This window comes from Choloepus didactylus, chromosome 7 (assembly GCF_015220235.1).
Source record: "Choloepus didactylus isolate mChoDid1 chromosome 7, mChoDid1.pri, whole genome shotgun sequence".
NCBI classification, from domain to species: Eukaryota; Metazoa; Chordata; class Mammalia; order Pilosa; family Megalonychidae; genus Choloepus; species Choloepus didactylus.
In genome coordinates, this window is record NC_051313.1 from 74,632,305 (window position 1) to 74,660,284 (window position 27,980).

General features: G+C 36.9%; 1 long non-coding RNA gene across 2 annotated transcripts; it reads left to right on the forward strand.

The window, feature by feature from the left end:
• Window positions 1-17,095: 17,095 nt before the first annotated feature.
• On the forward strand, window positions 17,096-27,361 carry LOC119539901. 2 transcript variants are annotated; one of them, XR_005217969.1, is made up of 4 exons: window positions 17,096-17,448; window positions 23,722-23,888; window positions 25,331-25,365; window positions 26,904-27,361. It is a non-coding gene; the product is annotated as an uncharacterized LOC119539901 (long non-coding RNA). The 2 variants fall into 2 exon arrangements; XR_005217970.1 differs by having other exon boundaries at window positions 23,725-23,888.
• The last annotated feature ends 619 nt before the right edge of the window (window positions 27,362-27,980 follow it).

Here is a 27,980-nt window from a genome sequence, read left to right on the forward strand (position 1 = left end):
AGAATTCCCCTGTGAAGCCATCTGGCCCTGGGCATTTATTTGTGGGAAGATTTTTGATGACTGATTGGATCTCTTTGCTTGTGATGGGTTGGTTGAGGTCTTCTGTTTCTTCTCTGGTCAGTCTAGGTTGTTCATATGTTTCCAGGAAATTGTCCATTTCTTCTACATTATCCAGTTTGTTGCCATACAGTTGTTCATAATATCCTCTTATAATTTTTTTAATTTCTTCAGGATCTGCAGTTATGTCACCTTTTTCATTCATTATTTTGTTTATATGGGTCTTCTCTCTTTTTGATTTTGTCAGTCTAGCTAGGGGCTTGTCAATCTTGTTGATCTTCTCAAAGAACCAACTTTTGGTGATATTTATCCTTTCTATTGTTTTTTTGTTCTCTATGTCATTTATTTCTGCTTTAATCCTTGTTATTTCTTTTCTTGTACTTGGTTTAGGATTGGTTTGCTGTTCATTTTCTAGCTTCTTCAGTTGATCCATTAGTTCTTTGATTTTGGCTGTTTCTTCCTTTTTAATATATGCGTTTAGTGCTATAAATTTCCCCCTTAGCACTGCTTTTGCTGCATCCCATAGGTTTTGGTATGTTGTGTTCTCATTTTCATTCGTCTCTATATATTTAGCAATTTCTCTTGCTATTTCTTCTTTAACCCACTGATTGTTTAGGAGTGTGTTGTTTAACCTCCAGGTATTTGTGAATTTTCTAAGTCTCTGATGGTTATTGACTTCTAATTGTATTCCATTGTGGTCAGAGAATGTGCTTTGAATAATTTCAATCTTTTTAAATTTATTGAGGCTTGTTTTATGTCCCAGCATATGATCTATTCTGGAGAAAGTTCCGTGAGCACTAGAAAAGTATGTGTATCCTGGTGATTTGGGATGTAATGTCCTGTAGATGTCTGTTAAATCTAATTCATTTATCAGATTGTTTAGGTTTTCAATTTCCTTATTGGTCTTCTGTCTGGTTGATCTATCTATAGGAGAGAGTGATGTGTTGAAGTCTCCCACAATTATTGTGGAAACATCAATTGCTTCCTTTAGTTTTGCCAATGTTTCTCTCATGTATTTTGTGGCACCTTTATTGGGTGCATAGACATTTACGATTGTTATTTCTTCTTGCTGAATTGCCCCTTTTATTAGTATGTAGTGGCCTTCTTTGTCTCTCAAAACATCCCTGCATTTGAAGTCTATTTTATCTGAGATTAATATTGCTACACCTGCTTTCTTTTGGCTGTAGCTTGCATGAAATATTTTTTTCCATCCTTTCACTTTCAGTTTCTTTGTGTCCCTGTGTCTAAGATGAGTCTCTTGTATGCAACATATTGATGGTTCATTTTTTTTGATCCATTCTGCGAATCTATATCTTTTAATTGGGGAGTTTAATCCATTTACATTCAACGTTAAAACCGTGAAGGCATTTCTTGAATCGGCCATCTTATCCTTTGGATTATGTTTGCCATATTTTTCCCTCTCTCTATTAATATCCTTTATTGTACCCATACCGAATCTCTTTAGTACTGAACCTTTCTCCAAGTCTCTCTGTCCTGTCTTTGTTTCTCTGTCTGTAGGGCTCCCTTTAGTATCTCCAGTAGGGCAGGTCTCTTGTTAGCAAATTCTCTCAGCATTTGTTTGTCTGTGAAAAATTTAAGCTCTCCCTCAAATTTGAAGGAGAGCTTTGCTGGATAAAGTATTCTTGGCTGGAAATTCCTCTCTCTCAGAATTTTAAATATATCGTGCCACTGCCTTCTCGCCTCCATGGTGGCTGCTGAGTAGTCACTACTTAGTCTTATGCTGTTTCCTTTGTATGTGGTGAATTGCTTTTCTCTTGCTGCTTTCAGAACTTGCTCCTTCTCTTCTATGTTTGACAGTGTGATCAGTATATGTCTCGGAGTGGGTTTTTTTGGATTTATTCTATTTGGAGTTCGCTGAGCATTTATGATTTGTGTATTTATGTTGTTTAGAAGATTTGGGAAGTTTTCCCCAACAATTTCTTTGAATACTCTTCCTAGACCTTTACCCTTTTCTTCCCCTTCTGGGACACCAATGAGTCTTATATTCGGACGTTTCATATTATCTATCATATCCCTGAGGTCCATTTCAAGTTTTTCAATTTTTTTCCCCATTCTTTCTTTTATGCTTTCATTTTCCATTCTGTCATCTTCCAGGTCACTGATTCGTTGTTCAACTTCCTCTAGTCTTGTACTATGAGTGTCCAGAATCTTTTTAATTTGGTCAACAGTTTCTTTAATTTCCATAAGATCATCCATTTTTTTATTTAGTCTTGCAATGTCTTCTTTATGCTCTTCTAGGGTCTTCTTGATTTCCTTCATATCCCGTACTAGGGTCTCATTGTTCATCTTTAGTTCTTTGAGTAGCTGCTCTAGGTGTGTCTCTTCTGGTCTTTTGATTTGGGTGCTTGGGCTTGGGTTATCCATATCGTCTGGTTTTTTCATATGCTTTATAATTTTCTGTTGTTTTTGGCCTCGTGGCATTTGCTGACCTTGATAGGGTTCTTTTAGGGTTTGTAGACCAGTTGAAGTCCTTATCTCTAATTTATCAGATCTACAGCTTCGTGGAGTACACTTTCTCTAACTAACCAGCAGGTGGCGTCCACGAGACACCTGTTCTCCACAAGCCAGATCTCCCCTGCTTAGCCTTTTTGGTGAGTGGGGGAGTGAGTCTTGTGGGGCCCAATTGGTGTCCCAAGCTTGCGTGTGTAGTTGGTGTTGCCTGCCCTGTATGTGGGGCGTGTTTCTGGGCAGTCGGGGAGGGGGGGTGGCCCTAACAATCAAATCTCCCTGATGATCCTAGAGTTTTAAAGCTACTGCAATAGTCTAATCCTTCAGTTCAGTCCTGCCACAGTTTGTCTCTGCCACTGACCCACAAGTCTTTGGTATTGGCGTATGGCTCCTGAGACTTGCAAGTGGGCCCCTCTTCCAGGCTGTGCACCCCGGGTCCTCTGTTGAGGGATGACTGTGCTATGTCACAGGTGAGTGCCGTCCCCCCAGGGCAGTTCTGGGCTGCTGGGCTGTGTTGGGAGGCTCCCAGTCTGCTGAAATGATGGCTGAATGGGGCTCTGTTAATTCACACTGCTCCCCCTTCCCAGCTCTGGGACATTCAGCTGAGGTTGCAGGGAAGGCTAATGTCCACGCCCAGTTTTGTGGTGTGTGCCTGTTATTTGAAGCACTTCCGTCACACTGGGTTGTCTGGGGCAGCTCTGGGCTATGGGGCTGGCGATGGGCAGGAGTGTTTCCTGTCCACCAGGATGGTGGCTGTGAGCGGACACCCCCCTTTTCTTGGGAAGTTGTGTTGTTTAGTGAATTTTCTCAGCCACTGGATTATTGCCTTTTGTCTCAGAGCTCTCTTAGTTCTGCTCTTGACTTGACGTGCCCAAATTTCAATTCTTTGAAGCTTTCTGTATTGAGCTTCTTAGAGTAATTGTTTTAGAAAAAGCAAAAAGGATTTAAAAAAAAAAAAAAAAAAAAAACCGGCCCTCCTCAGAGATCTAATGGGTTATTGAAATGCTAATAGACAAAGCAACCAGGGCCATTAAGGAAAGGTGCACAGGGCAGAGAGATCAGCCTTGCTTCGGGATTTGCATATGCGCCTCAAGGCCTGATCTCCGCCCTTCCCCTTTCTGTGTTCACCAGAACTCCAAAAATCCTCTGCTTTTACTTTGGAGCTTCTCGTGTTGTTTTCCTTCTATGCCCGTCTCCTCTCTGCTGGGCTGGCTGCTCTCAGAGTCTCTGGTGTCTGGCCTCAGTCTATCTATGGTTGGAGTTTGAATCAGTAGAATGAGTTTCCGATAAGAGCAGCCACTGCAATTCTCCCTTCTCCTTCCTGGAGCTGACAGCCCCTCCTCCCCCGGGACTGAGCCTGGCAGGGAGGGGCGCGGGTCCCCTGGCCGCAAAAACTTACAGATTTCGCTGATCTCAGCAGTTCCACGTTTTCATGAGTGTTGTATGAAGTATGCCCAAAGACAGATTGCTCTGTGGTGTCCAGTCCACGCAGTTCCTGGCTTTTTACCTACTTTCCTGGAGGAGTAACTAAAACATACAGCTCACCAGTCTGCCATCTTGCCCCGCCTCCTGCATTTATTTTTACACAAAGTTGCTAACCGCACCAACTCCTGTTGCAGGAATATCTGAAAGTCTAAAGAAAACAAATGTGTATTAAATTTAGAGAGTGTCTCCAGGATAACCTCAGAGACATTTTGAAGAAAGCAATTTGAAACTAGAACCCAGGAGCAAAGGACCAGAAGGCACCAGCCATGTGCCTTCCCAGCTGACAGAGGCGTTCCGGATGCCATCGGCCTTTCTTCAGTGAAGGTATCCTTTTGTTGATGCCTTGGTTTGGACACTTTTATGACCTTAGAACTGTAAATGTGTAACCTAATAAGCCCCCTTTATAAAAGTGAGTCCATTTCTGGTATTTTGCATTCCTGCAGCTTTAGCAAAACAGAACATAGTACCATGCTGTTTTGACCACTGTAGTTTTGTAACATGCTTCAGAGTCAGGAAGTGTGAGTCCTCCAACTTTGCTCTTCTTTTTCAAGATGTTTTTGGCTATTAGGGCCACTTATCCTTCCAAATAAATTTGATGATTGGCTTTTCCATTTCTGCAAAGTAGGCTGTTGGAATTTTGATTGGGATTGCATTGATTCTGTAAATCATTTTTAGTAGAATTGACATCTAATGATAGTCTACCAATCCATAAACATGGAATTGGTATTTAAATCTTCTTTGATTTCTTTAAGCAATGTTTTATATTTTTCTGTGTATAAGTCCTTTATATCCTTGGTTAAATTTATTCCTAGATATTTGATTCCTTTAGTGGCTATTGTAAATTGGATTTTTTTTCTTGAATTTCTTCTTTAGATTGCTCAATATTAGTGTATAGAAACACTACAGATTTTTGCATATTGATCTTGTATCCCGCCACTTTGCTGAACTCATTTATCAGCTTTAGTAGCTTAGTTGTAGATTTTTCAGGAGTTGCTATATATAGGATCATGTCTTATGCAGATAGTGAAAGTTTTACTTTATCCTTTCCAATTTGGATGCCTTTTATTTCTTTTTCTTGCCTAACTGCTCTAGCTAGAACTTCTAGCACAATGTTGAGTAATAGTGGTAACTTGGGCATCCTTGTCTTGTTTCTGATCTTAGAGAGAAATCTTATAGTCTTTCACAGTTGAATACGATCTTAGCTGTGGGGTTTTCATTTATGCCCTTAATCATGTTGAGGAAGCTTCCCGCTATTCTATCTTTTGAAGTGTTTTTATCAAGAAAGATGCTGGACTTTGTCAAATGCCTTTTCTGCATCAATCAAGATGATTATGTGGTTTTCCCCTTTCAATTAGTTAATGTAGTATATTATATTAATTGATTTTCTTGTATTGAACTAACCTTGCATGCATGGGATAAAATCTGTTTGATTATGGTGTATAATTCTTTTGATGTGTTGTTGGATTCGATTTGCAAGTATTTTGTTGAGGATTTTTGCATCTATATTCATTAGAGAAATTGGCTTGTAGTTTTAGTTTTTTGTAGGATCTTTATCTGGCTTTGGATTGGGGTAATGTTGCCTTTGAATGAGTAAGATACTGTTCCTTCCTTTTCAATTTTTTGGAAGAGTTTGGGCAGGTTTGATATTAATTCTTCTTGGAATGATTGGTAGAATTCAGCTGTGAAACCATCCTGGTCCTGGACTTTTCTTATAGGAAAGTTTTTGATGACTGATTGAATCTCTTTACTTGTAATTGATCTGTTCTGAGCTTCTGTTTCTTCTAGAGTCAGTATAGGTTGTTTGTATATTTTTAGGAATTTGTCCATTTCATCTAACTTGTCTAATTTGTTGGCATACAGTTTTTTTCATAGTATCCCCTATGATCCTTTTTATTTCTTTGGGGTCAGTGTGAAGTCCCCCCCTCTCATTTCTGATTTTATTTATTTACATCCTCTCTCTCTTTTCTTTGTCAGTTTAGCTAAGGGTTTGCAAATTTTATTGATTTTCTCAAAGAACCAAACTTTTGGTTTTGTTAATTCTATTTTTTTTTTTAATTCTCAATTTCATTTATTTCTGCTCTAATCTTTGTTATTCTTTCCTTCTGCTTTATTCTTTTTCTAGTTCCTCCAGATGTGCAGTTAGGTCTTTGATTTTTGCTCTCTCTTCTTTTTTAATGTAGGTGCTTAGGACTATACATTTCCCTCTCAGCCCTGTCTTCTCTGCATCCCATAAGTTTTGATATGTTTTGTTCTCATTTTCATTTGTCTTGATATATTCACTGATTTCTCTTGTAATTCCTTCTTTGTCCCACTGGCTCTTTAAGAGTGTCTTGTTTTCCATATATTTATAAATTTTCCAGTTCTCTGGCTGTTATTGATTTCTAGCTCATTTCATTGTGGTCAGACAAAGTGATTTGTATACTTTCAGTCTTTTAAAATTTATTGAGACTTGTTTCATGATCCAACGAGTGGTCTGTCCATGAACAGTTGAGAAGGATATATATCCTGCTCTTCTGGGGTGCAATGTTCTGTATATGTCTGTTAGATCTAGTTCATTTATCATATTATTCAAGTTGATATTATATTTAAAAATTAATTGTAAACAAGACAAACACTAATATCAGTTGAAAGTAATCTAAAACTATGTGTAATTTTGATGATTAGATTATTTAAACAGCAAACTGGTAAATGAAAGTTTGAAATTTTTGGTCAAAATATTAAGAAATACTACGTATATATTGAAGATGCTTACTTAGTTTGAAAATCAAGGTAAAGCTATTTCAGAAGAAAACAGTTTTATGTGATATGATTAGAAAAGACATTCTCTGATTCAAATGATATTTTTCTTATTAACAGAAGAAAACAGCTACAGCTCATTCCAGAGTAAGAGCTCGATTCTTTAGGTAGCTATAGCACATATGTTCTTAGGTTTTATTGTAAAATTATATTAGTCAATGTAATGACTTTCCTAGTGAAGTTGCCTAATTGATTTATCCTTCTAAAAATATTAGACTTTTAGGAAAATGTTCCATAAAATCTTTATTTTCAAATTCTTCCAAAGTAATCACATATTCATTAGTGATCAACCTCATCATATGTAGCTAATTTATAAATTTCCATTCAATGTAGTAATATGTTATTTGTATTTTCTCCATAACCATTTTTGTAACTTATCACATAAAACTTCAGTTATTTTAAAGCTTTTGGTTAAGTACACAAGAAGATGGCCATTGTTTCAATGGCATATGTAATGAGAAGTAAAGTGGACTCATCTTGCTCAACTGGGCTGTGTATATTAACTGCAGATGGTGTTTTTTTCCTACTGCAATTGGTTTCCATATTAATCATACCAAAATCCTAGTTCTCCATGCCATGTGTCCACTAAAAATATTCAAAAACTGTCTTTTGATTAGTGGATAAATCCAAATTCTTTTATGAGGCATTCAAATTTTTTTCTGAAATCTGATTCCAGTTTAGCTTTCCTGCCAAACTTTACTACCAAGGAACACATATTAACATCTGCTTGCAGTAGCACATTGTAGAATGTGGGGATTGGGGAGAGTTGCAGCCTGGTTGAGGATTCGCACAGGACAGGAGAGAGAAACAGATCTGGCACAAAAGGATTTCTCTGAAGGTAGGGTAGCCAGGTAGCCCTGGATAATACCCATCCATTTCAAATTCACAATTCTGGAGCCAGTTGGTGGAAGTTTCAATCAGGTTGGACCACATTTCAGAGGATAATCCAGTAGCCAATACCAGACAACATGGGGTGAGGGATGAGAACTGCTTCACGCCACTAGTTGATAACAATATCAGGTTCTAGTCTATAGGAAGAAATAGTGGACAAGGTAGCAGATGAGAAATAAAGAGAAGAGGCTAGACATTGTTCCCAAAGTAGATCAAGTACAAAATGGATGCTTGGGTTTCATCCCAAAGGCTAGGCCAGAATTTGATTGGTAGAGACAGAACAGCAGTACTATAGCATCCCTGCAGTCATGAAAAGTCATTGGATTTTAGTTCTGTTTTCCAGAGTGATTTAATTTTAAGTCTTATCAGGTGGAAGTACTGACATTGTTGATATACTTCTTGCCTTAGTAAGGACTTGGTCAGGGATGAGGATAGGACTGAACATAAAGAAGAAATATTAGAAAACATGGGTGTGGGGAGATAGGAACATCAGAGGAGGAAGAAATGATCAGGAGCTAGTGTTTTCAACCCTGCTTCTCACTTCTCAAAAAGTGCCAATAGTTTCCCCAAGACAGCATCTACCTTTTGTTCCTAGAAGTTTCTTTGCAAATGCATTCTCCTTTTTCCTATTTCCCAACCACTGTGCATGATACTTTGCCTGAGTAAAATGTCTTTCCCTAGGGCTAGTCACTGAATTTGGTTGCACAAACATTTATTAAACAAATACTGCATGCCAAGCACTCTGTTACAGAGGTGAACAGACCCAGTACCTGTTCTGGAGAAGCTGTCTAAATCACACCTCCTCTGATTTCTTTAACCATAGCAATTTGAGACATTTTGTACTTTTAGATAAGTATTAATAGTAAAACCAAAATGCATATCACCCCTGTCACCAGAGAACAAGTTACTTAAATATAGATATGGGCATTAAAATTTCTTTTCATCTAGCATCTCATGCAGAGTGAGACCTTAGTAAGTGCTTGTTGATTTATTGTCTTTTAATCTTAAAGTTTGGTGTAAATTTTGCTTGTCACTGGGACTTTTGTATTAGGTCATGTCAGTATTTATGCAATTGCATTAGATATTTTAACATCCATTTAATGCTTTTAAATTTTAGAGAAAAGTGTTTTCAACTGTGAAAACAGAAGTTCTGTAATAAACAATTTAACTTCCAAGTTGATATTTGTTTATGTCTTTAGAATTTGTATGGGGATGTCCTGCTTCCAGGACCTCAACGTCTATTTAAAACCCATGGCCCTACAAAGCTGAGGACAATTACTTAAAACCTTTGCATGAATAGTTATATAGCTCAATCTTAATACAATGTTAAGTTGATTTTCTTGTTGCCTTGTTTTATTGCCTGTAACATTATTTGTTGCCTGTAATGTAAAACTCATATTAAAAATTGAAACCATTATATTAATTAGATACTAAGGCAGGGTTGTACAGTCACTAATGAATCCTAACTGAATTTAAGAAAGAAAGGAGACTCAGATAAACACCTTAGTCAGTTATGGAGAAAAATATAATTAGGAAAATGTAATCCAAATAGAAGCTGGATGTAAGAGATTCAATATGTTATGCAAGAAGCAATTATGCTGGCCTTCTGAGAAATTATACCCTTCTATTTTTTCAAATTTAGAAATTTTCCTAAATAACTGATTGTCTTGATAGTTGAGGCTTGACATTTACAGTACTATTGAATTTGGGTGAGGTGCTTTTCTTGACCACTAAATATGACTAGCCTCTCAAATGGAATATGATTTTTTAAAATTTTAAACCTTTTATTTTGAAATACTTTCAAACGTACAGGACAGTTACAAAAATAATACAAATCCCATATAAAGAACTCTAACATACCCTATCCTCCCAAATACACCAATTTTAATATTTTGCCACATTTGCTGTATCATTTTATATATCTGTCCATCGATCTATCATTCCATCTTGAGTTAATTTTTGTATATGGTGTGAGGTAGAGGTATACCTTCATTTTTGCATATGGCTATCCAGTTCTCCCAGCACCATTTATTGAAGAAACTATTCTTTCTCCAGTGAATGGACTTGACACCATTGTCATATGAGTTGGCTATAAGTGTGAGGGTTTACTTCTGAGCTCTCACTTCGACTCCATTGGTCCATATGCCTGTCCTTCTGTCAGTACCATGCTGTTTTGATTACTGTACCTTTGTAGTAAGATTTAAAATCTGCGAATATGACTCCTCCAACTTCTGTCTTCTTTTTCAAGATGTTTTTGGCTGTTCAGGGCCCCTCACCCTTTCATATGGAGTATGATTTTTGAATAGACTTTTCATATTATGAAAACAATGGAACAATATAGTTTGTATGACCTAAGTTGTTCCTCTTAGTAGTTGTCTATATTGGGTAAAACAAACTATCTTCACTGAAATCATGCTTTTTTTTCAGCCCCTTCCACAATAGCTGTGTATATTGCATCTTACCATCCTTTTTTGCAAATCCAGCAAAGGCTCAGGCATAAGGCTCTTGGAAGGTAATTCATTACATCTGATTTTCACAATGATTTGGTAAGAATGCCTCCTTTTTTTGTGTGATGAATCCAAGACTAACTCATTTGAAAAATCCCATTTGGACTTTCTTCCACAAAGACTTGTCTTGGTTTGCATTCTTTTCTTATGCAGGTTGCAGATCAATATAATTGCATACACTTTATAACACTTATTCTCTTTTTGAAATAAAATTCTTTCCCCAAACTCCTCTTTTGTTTTGGTTCCCCCTTCTCCCTGTTTCTCTGGCAGGTGAGTGAAGGAAGGGATACATTTTTTTCTCATCCATTTGAGAAAGTACTTTGCATTTATTGAGTACCCACTATATTCTGGATTCTAGGGATGATCTAAGTAAGGGAGGCTTCTTTAACTGTTTTACTCACCAATACCAGAAAAATTTAAAGAATAGGAAGTGATAAGATGTGCCATAGTGACTTCAAGTTCCCTTGAGTGACACCCTCCTCTTCAGTGACTTGTGAGCACTAAAGGATTCATCTGGGAAGAGTAATGGCTGAAGAAACAGGACGTGGGTGAAGCTCTAATAATTACAATGATGTTAAAACAGCTACTAGTTTTTAAGTGCTGAGCACTGTTCATGTATTATTTCATTGACAATTTTAAAGTAATATTTAATTTATAGCCCCACTTTTTCTCATAAGAAAAGCAAACATATCAGAGATAAGTCTTTTTCTGATTTGATTAGTGGAGATTATTTTGGTGGGCTTGCTTTCTGAAAACCTCCAATGAAGTGACAATGGATCCATCATTGAATCTATAGAAATAAAAGTAAGATGCTATGGAAATGCTGATGAGATCATTTTCTTCTATGGAGTACTTCTCCAGATCCCAAAGGGAGAAGCAACTTCAATGAGATGTCTTCGATATGATGCTTCTTAATTCATATGATCTTTTTGTTCTAAGCAAAATTGGTACATGTCCTCAATTTCTCACTGAATTACCAAAGAAACTCCCCAGTGATTTTTCTGGGACTTCTTCTTTTATTCTGCTTAAAGTCCGTTTTGCACAGAACAATCTGAAAAACCTTTGAAACACAACCCTGAATATGGTATCTTCCTTTCAAAGAACTTTATGCACTGTTTACAGAATGAAAACAAAACTTCTTGGAATGACATTCGAAGCTCCCATCCTCTAGCTAGCCCCATTATCCTTTCATACATTCTAGAATTCCAAAAACCCTGGCTACTTGTCAGTCCCAAGAAAATCTTGTGTTTGCTACAGGGAGAGTTTAAGTGTACAGACTTAGAACCAGATGCCTACAGTTCAAATCCTGGTTCTGCTTATTACCGGCTGTGTGAATTTAGACAAGTTACTTAATCTCTCTGTGCTTCACTTTCTTCTTTATAATGGGATAATAATAGTACCTACTTTGTAGGGTTATAGTGAGAATTAAATGATTAAGTAAAAGTAAAGCAACTGAGGACACTGTCTGTCGTAGAGTGCTATGTAAATGTCATTTGTTATTTTGTACTTCGGTTCATTCTTAGCATTGTATGGGTATAGCTGCCTACCACTTCCACCTCTCACAATTTGTCCTACAAGACACTACTCAGATTCTATCTCCCACTATTTAGTCTTTCTAGATTCAGCTCCTCATCCCCAGCAGTGTGTTATTCTCTTCCCTACCCCATTTCTACCCTTGTCTTGTTAGATTTGCACCTATATTACGGTGCCCATCACATTCTGTTTGTATGCACTTCTTTCTTTCCCCCAGGGGATCTTGTTGCTCCTTGAGGGCAAGAGCCAGATGCTCAGTGTGTGATTTAATAGCGAGATCAAGATTTGAATTCCCACAAATTAACTGAAATGTGACTAAGGGAAGATTACTTAAAGCCTTTAAGCCTTAGTTTACTTATTTTTAAAATGCATAAACAATAGTGAGTTCATAATGTTATGGTGCTATTCATCATTGTAATATTAACTATAGCCTCCTTGATATTTTTGTCAAGTTTTATAACCATATCCCATAAAAATTAGTTTCTTTAATTGTCCTTCTTATACATTTAATATCCAAGTAAGCAAGTTTAGGGAGATTGACTGAAAAACAAACTATGAGGATTTCCTTAATATTTAAGAACATCAATATCAATCTATCTACCTACCTACCTGTCTATCTATATATATATAAAAGTAAAAGTTATTTCCCCAAAACACTTGAAATCATACAGTTTCTCTGGAAAACTTTATGCCTTTCTTTGTTTGTATGACATGGTCCTGCTGTTTGTGGAGTGTTACCATCAATTATAATCCAGGTGTCTTTTTCCCTACCTGTCTCCTCAGAACAAAACCCTTCATGAATCAAAGTAAAACCCTTCATGAACCAAAGTCTCAGATGAACAATCATGGATTATCTTAAATCCTAGAGGTTTTGAAGTTTCATGATTTAGTAATTTTGGAGGACTTCTTTCGGAAGTCATACTCAACAAAATTTGTTTCTTTATGTCACTTTCTGTAATGGCTGTTCTCAAAAAATCAGTTAAGATTTCTCAGTATAAATGTTTATGTAGTCAGCTCATATTCTCTGTGTATTTTCATCAAGTATCCTTCAAATGGGGTGAGAGAGTTAGCTTCTATTAGTGCTTTCCTTTTTCAGATAAAGAAAGTAAAGGATGGGGAAGTTTAAGATAAATTGGAAAAGGAGATACATAGCAATTTCATGCCACTGTACCTATTAATAACTACCCATTAGGTTGAGATTTTTTTCTCAGCATTAGATTGCTTTCTCAAATAGTCTTCTCTTCTACCCTTTGTAATTCACTGAGAAAATACGAATAAAGCTAAGAACTTGTTTTTGTGTAGTTTTCTATTTTGTCCATTATTTTCCCACTCTAAACATTTTGTTTGGCAGCTTTGAAAACCTGTCTTTAGAAATTAAAAAAATGGAAGATAAATATAAACAAATATGTTTATTAATGTGTTATCTATGATAAAATTGATACATGAAACTAAAAACCACATGAATGTTAATTGGTTGGAAAAATGTTTAATAAAATGATCTTTTTTAAGGCCCATAATACAAGGAACAGTGTCTGTAGTTTCCCTTCATCCCTATTGTATAATTTTATGATTTTTAAGGCCTTGACCAGAGAGAGGATTTATGATGAATGGAAATAAAGGCATTTTGAGATATTTTTATCAATATAACTCAGAGCTATTGAAGATATAACATACCTAGATAGAAAAAATCCTTGATAAGTAATATTCTCAAAAGGTCATATCTAGCTCTTTGGTTACCATTAAGTATTGCTTTATAAGAGTCAAAATGTTCAACATTTCTATGTTTATGAAAATTTAGGGAGGGTCTCAAGGCCTTTATTTTTGAAAAAACCTTGGTACCTATAGCAAAAAAAAAAGGAAACAAAGAAAGAAAGTAAACAATCCTGTACTTACTACTGAGAATTGACAGTTAACATGATTTTTTATTTGCTTCAAATCTTATCTTTAACATCATAGAAAAAGTTGTCTCCATAAATGTCCAACCTTCATGAAGATGGTAACAGACAATTTAGACTAATTGCAAATTTACAACGGAATAGCAAATACATGTAATTTGTGTTAGTAAAGGATATATAATGGGCTTCTGCTCTTAATTCCCCATTCATCTCAATTGAAATTATTGAAAACCTTTACTCAAATGTGGCTAGGGAAGTTTTTTTCTCTCTTCCATGCTTCATTTTGCTGTCTAGAATTTGCTGATCCTTCTCTATGTTTACTTTTTATTTTTCTTTTTAAATTAGTAGTCTTACATGATTTTTGGAGTCAATTTAAAACATATTATCACTTTTATATCTTTCAAGATTAATGGTTGCCCATCAGAGAATACCTTAAAAATAACAGTGGCTTAAGTAAGATAGAATTTTCTTTCTCTCCCAGGTTAAAGAACTCTGGAGGAAGGCATTTAGATTTATCTGGTGGCTCCTTATTTTCCTCAGAAATACAAACTTCTATGTGATGCTCCATCATCCTCAGCTTCTGGATTCCATGCTACAGTTTACCTTGTAGTCTGAGATGGCTTTTGGTGCTCTAGCCTTCACATACACATTCCAAACAGCAGAGAATTTAAAAAAGAGAACATTGGCACTGTGAATTAAACCAGGCTTTTATAATTAAGGGAGAATGTAATAATGAATATCTAGTGAGAACAACAGGCTTTTTATCCCTTCACACAATCTGCAAAATGCAGGCTGCTAATCAGTTATTATACTGGAAACTTCATTTCTTTATTTGTGTCCTGCTGTGGCTTTGTGCAGTGTCTGTGTGTTTCTTGCCCAGCTTCCTTTGTGTTTTGCCTCTAAAATGCAGGCATTTTAAACTGATTTGCATTTTGGTGAGAAAAGTAACATCCTGATTATGTAGAAATGTGGTTGCTATAATACTTCCTATGTAAAATTATTAACTATCTTCCTTGCCAGGCGTATTATTGTAAATCATATAACACTTGCTAATATTAAACATAATCAAAAACCAAATACACTCATATCATTATTTACCATTCATATATCATTTACGATTTGCCAAGTACCGCTTTGAAGTCCCTTATAAGTATTAACTCATTTGCCTTTCCCACTCTCATTTTCTTGTACAGTGGAGTTTTCCAGAGGTTACTTGACCTGTGATGATAGCACTGGTCTGACAGCTAATGGAATGTGTGCTTGTTATTCTTACGCTTTAGCAATTTCTCTGTTTTAATTTCTTACACAATAGATATCAATAGATATAACTCACATAAACAAAGAGTTTTGGGGAATCCTTAAAATTTTTTAGAAGTGAAAAGGTGTCCTGAGACCAAAAAATTTTAGAATCGCTGCCCAAACACTTGAAAACAATAAAAATGCAATAGATAGAGTTAATCTAAATCCATGAATCAATCAACATTTTTAAAAATTATTAACTATGTTCATAGTATATAATACTAAGGTGGAAGCAAAGACGTATGAGATAAACCTTCTTTAATGATTATTGTTCTTTTGAAGTAGCCAAATATGTGTCCATGTGCATGTGTGTGCTTGTGAATCAGTTATCTACTGGCATGTAATACTATGTTAACAAAGCACTTGTGGCTTAAAGCAGCATGCTCTTAGTATTTCTAACAAGTGTATAGTTTGGCCAGGAGAGTTTGATGATCTTGGCTGAGCTCACTCACCTCTGAGGGTCAACTGGAGGTTAGATGGGTTGGGAATGTCTCAGCTAGGCTGAAGGAAGATGCAGATCTGCCCCATGTATCTCATCCTTTAGAAGAATAGCCCAGCTATGGTCCCATGATTATGATAGCTGAGGTGCAAGAACAGAGGTGCAAGAGCAAGCAAGTGGAAATGCTGAAGGGCTTTCCCAGCCTCTGCACATATCATATCTGCTAATATTTCATTGGCCAAAGCAAGTCATATGACCAAGCTCAGAGTAAAGGGCTTGGACAGAGCTATTCATCATAATAAGAAGGAAAGAATTAGGGCCATCACTATATGTATGTGTGAAAATATAATTTACAGTCATATTTGAGATGTACTTATTTGTAAAGGAAAGTTTGACACTAACATTAGGAAAAGCATAGTAAATAGTATTATTTTCTTGATTTCTTTCCACAACCTCGTGAATTAACTACTTTTAAAATGAGAAATGGGTGTATCATAAGATAAACTTGGTGTAACATTTTATTTTTATAATGTTATTTTCTTCTTTAAAATTATCTTCTTTAAATAAGATTGAATTTATAAGTACAAATGCATTATTCATTTTTATTATGGTAGGATCTGAAGAAGAGTTATTAAAGTGGTATCATTTTCAAAAATAATTGACAGGATCCCATGAGTCAGTATTGAGAAATGCCTGTTGTATAAGAAGAGGAAACAAAGCAACATAGCACTAAATGGTGTTAGAAAGAAAGCTGTACCTGAAAGAGAATGAACCCTCACCCAATTGTGGAGAAGAAAACAATTTATTCACGATCTTACAAGAATGGGCCTGCAACCAAAATGTGGTGGCTGGCATGCCAAACAATAGAAAGCAGCACCATTTATTCCCTGAGCCTAGAATGACGATCCCTCCCTTGTTTCCCGATTGGCTGGGTACTGTAGAGGTTACAGCCTGTCAGAAAGATATAAGTAATCCTTGGAAATTTGAAATAGGCAAACCGTGCCAATCCGAAATAAATTTCCATCCCTGCTTGCAATTTTTATGCCCATACAAGGAGCTGGTGCCACTGTTATGCTTACATGGCCTTCCTTTTCTGCCCCCTTACCACAAAACTGGTTTGGGCTTGTTTTGCAAGAAGTCATGAGGCTGTGTCGGGAGTTTCCAAATCTTAGTTTCCATTTCCCCTATTCTACGTCACCTTTAGGTGAAAGCTACACTTAACCTTTTTCTGACAATGGGAAACTCCATAGGTAACCCTTTTCACTGTGTTAGGTTCAGAGCTGTTCAAGAATTCATACAAGGCAGCGAGTCAAAGTTTAAGTATAAAGTTTAAGATTTATTAGAGGAAGAAAGCAGGTGGGAGCCAGCAGAAAAGAAGAAAAAGATAATGGCTCCCGCTTTCTATATGAGAGAAGCTTTTTTTTAAAGAAAAAAGGAACCCACGTTGGGTAGGGTGTCTGCTGTGATGTTCTGTGCCTCGATTGGATGAGTGCTTATCTAGTTTTGGGGTGATTGGTTGGTAGAATTCTGAGACAATATTCTTTTTAGGAAAGCAGCTGCATTATCTAGCTAGGGAGAGAAGGCCTTTTTAGTTGTTTATTTTATGGGCATATCTGTCCTTGCCTTACCTGCCTTTGAGGGGCCACTGGGACGGCCTTGAACAGCTTTGAACAGCCTTCATTCTTTAGTTTATGGGGCACCTGTTTTCTTGTGAGATAAGCTGTGGGACCCCTGAGTTAGAAACTCCTTCTACACGTTAGTTTCTTCTTCTGGGATCTAACATTCCTGCCTTTTGGTTTTAATAAAAATTGGCACAGGTCTGGCTGCATTAGAGTTAAGGCTTTAACTTAGCTTAAGGCAACTTTTTGCAGGGGCGGGGGCGTCATTTCTCTCTTTGACTGCTTCTGGCTGGGTGGGGTCATAGCTGGGGGTAGTTGCCTTGAACTAAGCTTTAACATTATTAAATTGATGTCTGGATATCTTCTGCTGGAACTGGCTGGTAGCGAGGCCCTTCTTGCAGCAGGAGCAGACCTTCAAATCTTTGTTGTAGCAGGAGCATGTTTTTGGAATTTTGCTGGTAAGTTACGGCTGCTATTGACCTATTGATAAATTTAATTAGACATTGTAAGAGGCAAGGAGCAAAAAGAAAAATTAATATAAGGATAATTAATGGCCCAATAAGGGGGAGTAGAATAGCTCATACAGGCATGGAGAGGAATGAAGGAAAATTTGATAGAAAGTTTTTTAACTAGGTAGAAGAGAGAAAGCTGTTTGGTTAGCATTTTCTTGTTATTTTTAGTTTTTTTTTTTTTTATTTAGGGTTGCTTTTTAAGGTTTTGATTATGAGACTATATGGTTACATCCCTCATATTTTACCACTGTCAATGCTGGGAAAGTTTTTGGTAGTAGAGAATAAGTTTTTGTTGTTGAGCTAATGAATGCTTAAGTTTTTCCTGAGCCTCATTGGGTGTTAAGTTTACGGTACCATACATGCTGTCTCCTCATGAGAGCAGGCTTTAGTGTTAATTATGAATTGTTTTTAGGTTTTAACCACATCACACTGGCAATTACAGCTTTGGGAGGTATTTTCTTTGTACAGTTGGTGTAGCACAGCATCGTTGGTCTTCTGGGAAACAGGACGGTGGGCTTTAGGGTTTCATTGGGCTGTTTTATAGTGCCCTCTGACACTATGCAGCAGAGTTAGTCTGGAGGCAGTGTTCACTGAAAAGCCAAAGTGATTGAGTCTTTTCTGGCAGGCAGAGGCAAAGGTGTTTGTAGTAAAAGGTGTTTGCAGTAACAGCAGGTTCTCATTTACTTCTGGGGCACGTCCATGTGATGTAGTTGACACCCTTATAGCTTTACGGACCACAGAAATGGGTCTTACCAATAACTCTGATGGGGAGAGAGCATGTAGGCATAGTACTAGGAGCTTGGTTTAAACATGCAAGCACTTTAATTAAAATAGAGGTCTAGTTTTTTTACATTTTTACTAGAATGTTAGATCCCAGAAGAAGAAACTAATGTGTAGAAGGAGTTTCTAACTCAGGGGCCCTGCAGCTTATCTCACAGAAAACAGGTGCCCCATAAACTAAAGAATGAAGGCTGTTCAAAGCTGTTCAAGGCCGTCCCAGTGGCCCCTCAAAGGCAGGTAAGGCAAGGACAGATATGCCCATAAAATAAACAACCAAAAAGGCCTGTTCTCCCTGGTTAGATAACACAGCTGCTTTCCTAAAAAGAATATTGTCTCAGAATTCTACCGACCAATCAGCCCAAAACTAGATAAGTACTCACCCAATCGAGGCACAGAACATCACAGCAGACACCCTACCCAACGTGGGTTCCTTTTTTCATTAAAAGAATGCTGCTCTCAGATAGAGGGCAGGAGCCATTATCTTTTTCTTCTTTTCTGCTAGTTCCCACCTGCTTTCTTCCTCTAATAAATCTTAAACCTTATACTAACTTTGACTCACTGCCTTGTATGAATTCTTGAACGGCTCCGAACCTAACACACTGAACTTTGGATGGGCTCTTCATTAAACTCTACCTTCATTCTAACCTTATTCCTTTGCTTCTGTACCCCATGGTGTGTAGATCTAGTCTTTTTTTTTCAGTTCTTGGGGACTCAGTGGTTACCAAGGTTCTGCTTCAAGGTCCTTGCATTCTAGTGAGGGAAGCAGACAATAAGCAAGCAAACAAGTAAATGTATTACACAGCTTCAATCAGTAATTAATGTTAGAAAGAAAAGTAAAGAGGGTAAGGAGGAAGAATATGATGGAGAAGCACGGACCGTTTCCAGTAATGTCAGGAAAAGCCTCGGGAGGGGGTAGGATATATTTGAACAGAGCCTTAAATGAAGTGAAAGGGTGAGCCATGTGTAGGTTTCAAGGCAGATTCATCAGCATGGGTAAAGGGCCAGGAGTGGTTTGAAGATTGGGAGAAGAGCCAAAGTTCAGAGTGCCTGGCTGGGGCCAAGTGAATTAAAAAGACCGGTTTGGAAAGAAGTTTGGGCTATGGGCACAGACTGGACTGTGTGTGAACTAATAGGCCAGGAGTTTGTGTTATATTCTAACTGCAGTCTCCTGGAGGATTTTGAGTGAGGAGGGGATTTGGTATGGTTCATATTTTCAAAGATTCACTCTATCTGCTATGGGAGAAATAGACTTTGGGAATGAAAATGTATGCAGGGAGACTAGTTAGAAGGAGGCTAGCTGTTCAGGTGGGAGATTTGATATAAAATAGCTTTTCAGATATAGCCCAAAGCTTTACATTATTTTAAGTCCTAGTTATGCTAAGGGTCAATATATTCCTGACTATGGTTGGCATGTGTTGATTAAGAAAAGACAGAAGATTAGAATGAGGTACATTTTCCACCAGCAATACAAGCATTCCAACCGTAATTAACCATCATGGTTTTATGGGCTTTTATCCAGACCCAAGTCATGAACTTTATTAGCTCCATTTTATGTTTCCATAAAATCTAATAGGGTAAAATGTGTTATTCTGTTCTTGGAGAGACTTTAATTGTAAAATATTTTCTCAGTTATAGCATCATCTACATGTATTAAGGGAAAAGAGAAATATTGTAACCCATTTAAATGTTTTCATATAAAAATTTCATTTTGGTGTTAAAGGAAAAAATAAATATAAAACATATGGGATAAGCAAATATGTTAGAAAATAGCTCAATAAAATCAAATGTATTTCTAGAACTAAGATATGCTATTACCTTCTCTTTATTAGTTTTTCTTGGGGGAAGCGTATCAATTTATAAATTTCATTTCAGTGTTAAAGGAGAAAATAAATATTAAAACATATGGAATAAGCAAACATGTTAGAGAATAGCTCAATAAAATAAAATGTATTTCTAGAACTAAGATATGCCACTACCTTCTTTTTATTAGTTTTTTTTGGGGGGGGGAGCATATCAATTTATAAGAATGAGGTATAAACAAGCTTTCTTACAGAAATTAGAAAGTGCTTGTGCTTTTGTATACCTAGGGCTAACAGCCATTACAACTCCAACTAACTTAACTAAAACTAATCCTATTTTCCCTGAAATTCTATTTTATCCTTAGAGATTCTGAATTACTTCTTAGCAAAGAGGATTATTTCTAAATAAAGCTATACTTAAATATTTTTATTGATATACCAGTGTTCTTCAAGCTTGTTCAACTGTTCTCTGCCTTAAACTGACTGAAATAGTTTCAAAAGAATCAAATGAGTTTAAGGGAATATAGAGTATCTTCAGTGTCCTTTGCAGAGAGCATGGGTTCAGCGATCAAGAGAAATTAAATTCCTATAGACTTCATCTCTCAGTAAATCCAGAGAATAAAAGGTGTTGAGAAAAACCTGAGGAAACACCTGGCCATTTACTGGGGAGTGTTAAATCCAGGCCATCTAGTAAAGAAAAAATTGAATATACCCAAAGGATATGGGACATATTCCATTAAACATTTTCCCAGACATTACTACTATTTTGTGTCAGCTTGGGAGATGGTATTTGAATTTAATCCTCCCCCCTCCCAGATGTACTTGGTTCCTTACGTTCAAACAAATCTTCTGAGTAGAGCTTCCTACTGCAGTCATGAGGCAGAAAAAGAGCTCCCTAATTCAGAGAAGGGGGTACAGCCACTCTGAATTGGGGAAAGTGGAAGTCAAGATAATGTCAAACAAAGTAATATTAAGATTTTCAGAGGCCTGAAATTAAGCTACATTTTAAAAATTCTTGTGTAACTTGATTTAATCAATATAATATTGGCATCATTCTGTGAAAAAAATGTACTTTAAGAATCTCACAAACCATAGGAAATCTTTGTATGTCTAATGCAATTTAAATATACCCTGAACAATTTTATTTTATACTATTAGCTTAGAAAATTGGCAATCTGATCACCTATGAGGCAAAAAGGCAATAAAATTAAAATGAAAAATACCACTTTGGGAATCATATTGGACTCTGTAAAGTTATTTAACATTCTGAATCTCAGTTTTCACACATGAAAAACAGGAATGGTAATACTTAATTCATTATATTCTTGTGAAATTTAAATGAAATATGGTTACACAGAGCATAGTTCTTGATGTTATTGTAGAGAGTAAATGTGAGTTCTTCCTCCATTCTGTCCAACCACTATTTGAAATAATACAAGTTAGAAAGTATAATCTGAATTAATGAAGAATTGTATTGTGTGAAATGCTGTTAATGAAATTTGAGTTAATGTTTGCATCATCAAAGTGATGAAAGTATGTTCTGTCAATGATGTAAAGAGATGAAATGCATATGCTGAAGAGGGTATAGACTGTGGGTAGACAGGAAAAAATTAATGGAAGAAAAATCTAAGTCATAGGAAAAAAGTAAAACTGGAGATGGGATGAATTCCAGACAGTAGAAATAATTCCCCCTGTATGCACCTGGAGACTTGGGGAAAGAGAAACAGGAGTATTTACTACGTACAACAATGGAATAAACATGTAAACATATAAAGAACTGTTATGGATTAATATTAAAAACATTAAAGCTCCCATGGAAAATGTGCCAAATGCATGAATAGACATAAAGGAGAAGAAATATAAATGGGCGTTACATATATGAATAAATGTTCTGCCTTTGTAGGAATAAAAGTGATCTGTCATTAGATTTTTTCCTATCAATGTAGCAAACCTCTTAAAATGGTAAAACACAATGCTTACTGGTAAAGAACCAGTAAATTATGTGTTCTTACCAGCTTCTGATGTAAGTATAAGTATATACACCTTTCATGAAAAGCAACTAGAAATATATGTGGAGAGCAGCTTTTCAAAAAAGTTTGTATTCTCTAAGCAATTCTACTTCTAGGGATCTAAGAAAATAATCAGAGATGCAAACATATATGTAAGGCCTTTATTTTCAACATTGATTTATAATGCATAGAAATAGAAAATTATCTAAATATCAAAACAATAGAAAAATGGCTAAATTATGATCACCCATTTGGTGGACTATTTGGCAATCAATAAATATATTCCCTTGAACCATTTAGAACTAAGCATTTCTTCCCTATTTGTGAAAAACAGTTGTAGAATATACACAAACTTTCCTCGGGAAATCATAGAATCTTGAGTAGATACTAGCCAGCTTTGCCGTAAAAATAATAAGAAAAAGACTCTACCTAAACCTACCCTAGGTTAAGAAGATAGGGATGGGGAAAGTATAGTAGAGATTTAGGAAAATGGACCTTGTGTTAAGAAATAGAGTACTTCTGAATTAGAGCAGTTATTTACATATCCATACTAGAAGAAACAGGGTTTTACATTTTTAAAATATATTGAGAAGCAATGAGGCCCTTGGGTTAAGAGTATGAACTTTGAGGTCATGTAGTACTGGGATGAAGGCCTAGTCTAACCTCTGATAGTTGATTTAGAAAAGTCACAACTATTCTTAACCTCAGTTTTCCTCTGTAAAAGAACCATCGTATCTGAATGACAGTGCTAGGATGAAGTTTTGATTGAAGCTGGATTGCATGGAAAGTGTTTACTGAGCCTAGTGCCCAAGCAATGGTTTGATTGCTAGTAAAGTTACATATCAGTGATCGCCAAAATTCCTTATCACTCTGGGCCCCAGATGTCTTTATAGACCTTTAATTAAAAGCCTTTGATTCATAAATTCCACCCACAATTTTTAAAGTCCACTGTGTCAGGAGGTATGTGCTTGGGCACCATGGATATAAAGATTAAATGGGTCATAATCTTTGTCTGGGGCTATAGTGAGTTGAAAAATGCACCCCCTCCCCATTCATGTCCACCCAGAACCTCAGAATGTGACTTTATTTGGAAATAGATTCTTTGCAGATGTAATTAGTTAAGGATATTGAGATGAAATCATCCTGGATTTAGGGTGAACCCTAATTCCAATTACTAGGGTCCTCCCAAGAAGAGGAGAGGGCACAGAGAAGGTGGCTGTGGTAAATTGAGCTATATAGCTCAGAAAAAAACATGTTCTTAATTTATTCCTGTGGATATGAACCCATTGTAAATATGAGGTTCTGAAGATTTTATTTTTAGTTAAGGTGTGGCCAACTGATTCAGGTGGGGCTTTAATCTGGATTACTGGAGTCCTTTATAAGCAGAATGAAATTCATACTTAGAGAGAGAAAGCCATGGAGAGAGAAAGAAGACATTGCCATATACAATGCCACATGACCAAATGGCCAAGGATCAAAGATTGCCAGCCCCTAGTCCCAGAACACCACAGTCTTGGGGGAGGAGGCATCACATTGGTGATACCTTGATTTTGGACTTCTACTAGTCTCAAAACTGTGAGGCAATGAATTCCCATCATTTAAGCCAGCTCACTTTATGGTACTTGTTTTAGCAGCCATGAAGCTAAGAGAGCACTGATGTGAAGATGGAGTTATGCTGCCATAAGCCAAGGTATAACTGGACCACCAGGATTTGAAAGAAGAAGGGAAGCATGAATTCCTAGAACCTTCAGAATGGTCCTGCAAACCCTTTGATTTTAGACTTCTAGTCTCCAGAAATGTGAGAGAATATATTTCTGTTTTGGGCCATCTGGTTTGTAGTACTTTGTTACAGCAGCCATAGGAAACTAATACAGAGGGATTAGCTCTACCTGGTAATGTACTAGACCCTGGGGGTAAAGGATGATAACCATAGCCCCTTCCTTTAAAACCCCAACTCTAGAAGAGTAGACATTTAATTACAATAGAATATAAAATGTGCCAATAAAGAATGATGTGAAAATGGCTTTAAAGGAGCAAAGGAGACAATGAATAACTGCCTTGACAGTGAAAAAACCTTCAAAGACTGAAGGCAAGACTTAAACTAGAATATTTACTTGAATAGACTTTTGCATTCCTTTCTGTCACTGAAAATAGCATGTTCTCACTTTTCAAAAAAAAAAAAGTTAAGATGGGATAATTGGTTTCTTTTGGAGATGTAAAGAAAATAGCAATGGCATTTTGAATTGTGTATCATGTCCATGAATAAGGAAACATCTGACATTCAGGAATTGTAAGCATCCCTAAACAAATTTCCATTCAAATTACCGAAATATATATAAATGCAGTTGTCAGTGAAAAGGAATAAGAAGAACATGCCCAGGTTTGACAGGTGTCTAAAGCACTATTGTTGCGATAGGGTCTTATATACAATTTCATCTGTATCATTTAGCAACTTCTGCAATTATCCAGACAGAAAGGCTGCTGGGGAGGGAAGCAGAGAGATATTTCAGGGCTCTATTCTGTTCTGTTCCTGCAATTACTTTGCCATAGATAGGATTATAGTTTTCAGTGGGGGTGGTAGAAAGAGAAGTGATAAGAGTTAGCATTAAAGGTAAGTGAAGGATAACTTTTAACAAAGAAAACTTTCAAGTAACAAGAAACTGATTTAAGTCTCCTATTAAGCTAAATGCCCTTTATAAGCTTAGAGAACTTGGGCTCAATCCTGATAAGTGTAGATACTCAGGAGTATGGAATCCAGTGGAATCCAGCAGCATGCAATGGATAGAGGAATGGAGAGAGGGGAAATTTCCTCTTGATTAAAGCAAGATTCCAAGTGGTAACCATGGTGAAGTTACCCATGATGGGCAGTGGGTGGGAGGGCAAGGACAGAGATAGAGATAGAGAAAGATAGATGGCATGGGCTAGCAAATTTTACAGGCCCAAATAAGTGGGATGTTGTTTAGAGTAATGAATCTGAGGTTAGCCTAAGATCTTAGCCTGCTGGTAGGTGTTTCAAATTCCATTAATAAATAGTATGTAATGGTAACCCCTGTTCCAGTTCAGGGCCCTCCCCACAGGGTTTGGAGCTTCTCATTTCTGATCTAGGTCTGCCCAAGGCAAATGCATAGTTCAGTGTCCTCCCTGTCTTTCTGGGCCTGTGCTTTGTCTGGGACTTTTGCTTATTAATTGTTTTGGAGTTCCACTGTTTACAGGAGTTTAAATCTCCCTTTTATTTTCCAGGAGACAGACCTTCTTCTCCCAGGTGCTTAAAGGAGGTAAGAATTTACCCCAGGCGGTCTGCCTCTATAGTTTCTTACACTCCTTTCTGTTGTCTCAAGCTGCTTTTTCCTGGAGGGCATATTCTGGGAAGGACAGGAACATGCTACCCAAGCCAGTCTTTCCCTGCTGAAAGATGGTCCAGGGACCCATGAAGGGGATGCAGACTGGCTCCAAACTGTCCTGGGGTGGGCATCAGGAAGTGTGCTCTCAGCTCCCCAAATCTGTGCTTTTTTGACCTGCCCAGCAAATGCAGCCCTTCAACTAATTGTCCCCGTTAGCCCTGAGAAAGCATAACATTTTTAAGTCTTTTCTGCCACTGCCTTACTCTGGGGTGGTTTGGAACAATGGCTACTTTCAGCTCTAGGACCCTGGTGATCTGAAGTCTATAATCAAAAGGTGTAATCATTGATTGGCCATGCCCACTCCTGGTCTTTGGGAACAGGGTTTTTAAGTCCCTTTCTGTTACCAGTGAGCTAGCCAGGGGCTGTACCCCATGGCGGCCTGCCACGAGAGTTGAGGATGGGCACCAGTAACCCCTGCGCAGAGAGAGCAATTTACTAGTCACTACTGTAATTTACCACTCTCTTCCTGCTGCTCTTTCTTGGATGCTGTACAGTGTTCTACTGGCTTCTGGAGTTTGAAAATAGCATTTCAGACAACTCCTGCCTGCTTTCATAGTTGTGCTAGTGGAAGAACTGTCCTGGAACTCCCTTCTCCACCATCTTCCCACAATCTTCTTTCTCCCTAGACCATTTTTATGATGTAACACAATGAGAGAGAGAGAGAGAGAGAAAGAGAGAGAGAGACAGCAACAATGATGAGAAAGATTATTGCTTCTGTTCAATGCTTAAAACAGTCAATTAGATTTTATTTCCCCTTTGAATTAAGCCTAAGAGAGAGATGCTTTTTGTAGCTCTATCAGCAGGTGAACTACCTGGCCATATTATAGTCTTCAGTCCTGGAAATCCTGAGGTAGGGTTGCGGAGGGTGAGGGGGGCAAGTATTCATGCACTAACCATTCATATGTTCAATATTTTTTGAGCACCTATTATGGTTTCATGTCCATGGTAGCTCTATGGAAGGTAAAAATGATTCCATTCATCCCAACCATCCAAGGTCGTAGACTAGAGTGACCCTAATAACAAAAATAGATGGATAATGCAGACAATAAGTTCAGGAAGGGAAAATTTGTTTCCTAGCAATAGCATCTGGAATGAGGTTTGAAGAATAGATACGGGGAAAGTTTCCTGTAGTGACGCTTTCAGACACTTCAGTGAATTCTTACCTGTAATTTTCATCAAATATGTTTTTCTCCCCTGTATTCTCTTTTTTTTTTGGGGGGGGGGGAGTGGCTCTATCATGTAACCATGATATTCTTAGAATAAAATACAAGATCAGCAATAGTTTCTAGACAGCAGTTTTTGCTTATCACTTGACTGAAAACATTGTTTAAAAATCCCATCTTTTCTATCAATTATGAAAAGCTTTAACAAATGTAAAATGTGTAATGATTGTTCATTGTTTTTCATTCCAGATAGTGAACACACATCAGAAGAGCAGAAAGGATCTGAAATTAATTAGCAATTGATCATGACAGCATGTCAGCCTATACGATTTATACAACACCTGCCCTGATTATTTTTGAATCCATGAAGGAGAACAAGCATAGCAAGCTGGCATTTGACAAACAAGGAACCTAATTAAAAGGCTATTAGGTATAGCAAATGGAACAGAAGCAAATCAGGAAAAATAGTATTTGCTAAAGTTGACAGATTATTAAAACAAAGCAAAAATGCTGGTGCATAAAATAACTTTATCTTTCCGATATACATCCTAGGCATAGCTTTTGGCGGAGCAAATTTGCCTATTCCTTTTAGTTGCTAGTACATACAAAGACCAGATCGTGTCTCTGCCTCCAATAAATGTATAGTGTATTGGGGAGGCATGATGGACTATTGAGGAATTAATGTAAAGAAAGAAGTTATATAAATAAACGGAGTTCTTCTGGAAAAGTTTTACATGAGTGATGGGCCTTAAGCTGCCTTTTAAAGTATAAAAAAGGAAGAAAAAAAAGTGGATGATGACTGCATATTAGTCATCATACAGTATTACAATAAAGCTCTTAATTTTGAAACTTTGCTCTAGACTTTCCAAAGAATAACTGCTAAAGTAGTGGCACCTTTTTAAGTTTATAGATTATAGTAGGTGAAGAAAAACCAGATCTCCACTAAATTCTATTTAATTCTAGAAGCTTGTATCCTGTTTAGATTTTTTGGACCATTTCCTCCTTTTTTTTGATCCATATTCCAAGCTCAGAGTTCATCTATATTTACATTTCCCAAAACATTTTGGGTCAAACATGACCTTGAGGGTTCAGAAACAGAAGCTCAGAAAAACTGTGAGGAACATCAAGAGACTTTTGTTTCTTATATTAGCAATAGAACAAACAAAAAGAATAGATGGGCTGTTTGATGTCAATGGTATAATTCTGATAAATAATAAAGAAAATAAGTACTGTTTTTCTTCTGTGTTTTCTAGCAAGGTGAATTATTTTTTGAAAGAGGATTCTTTAATGAGAGATGTTCTAGCCTACGCTTGAACGAGTACATTG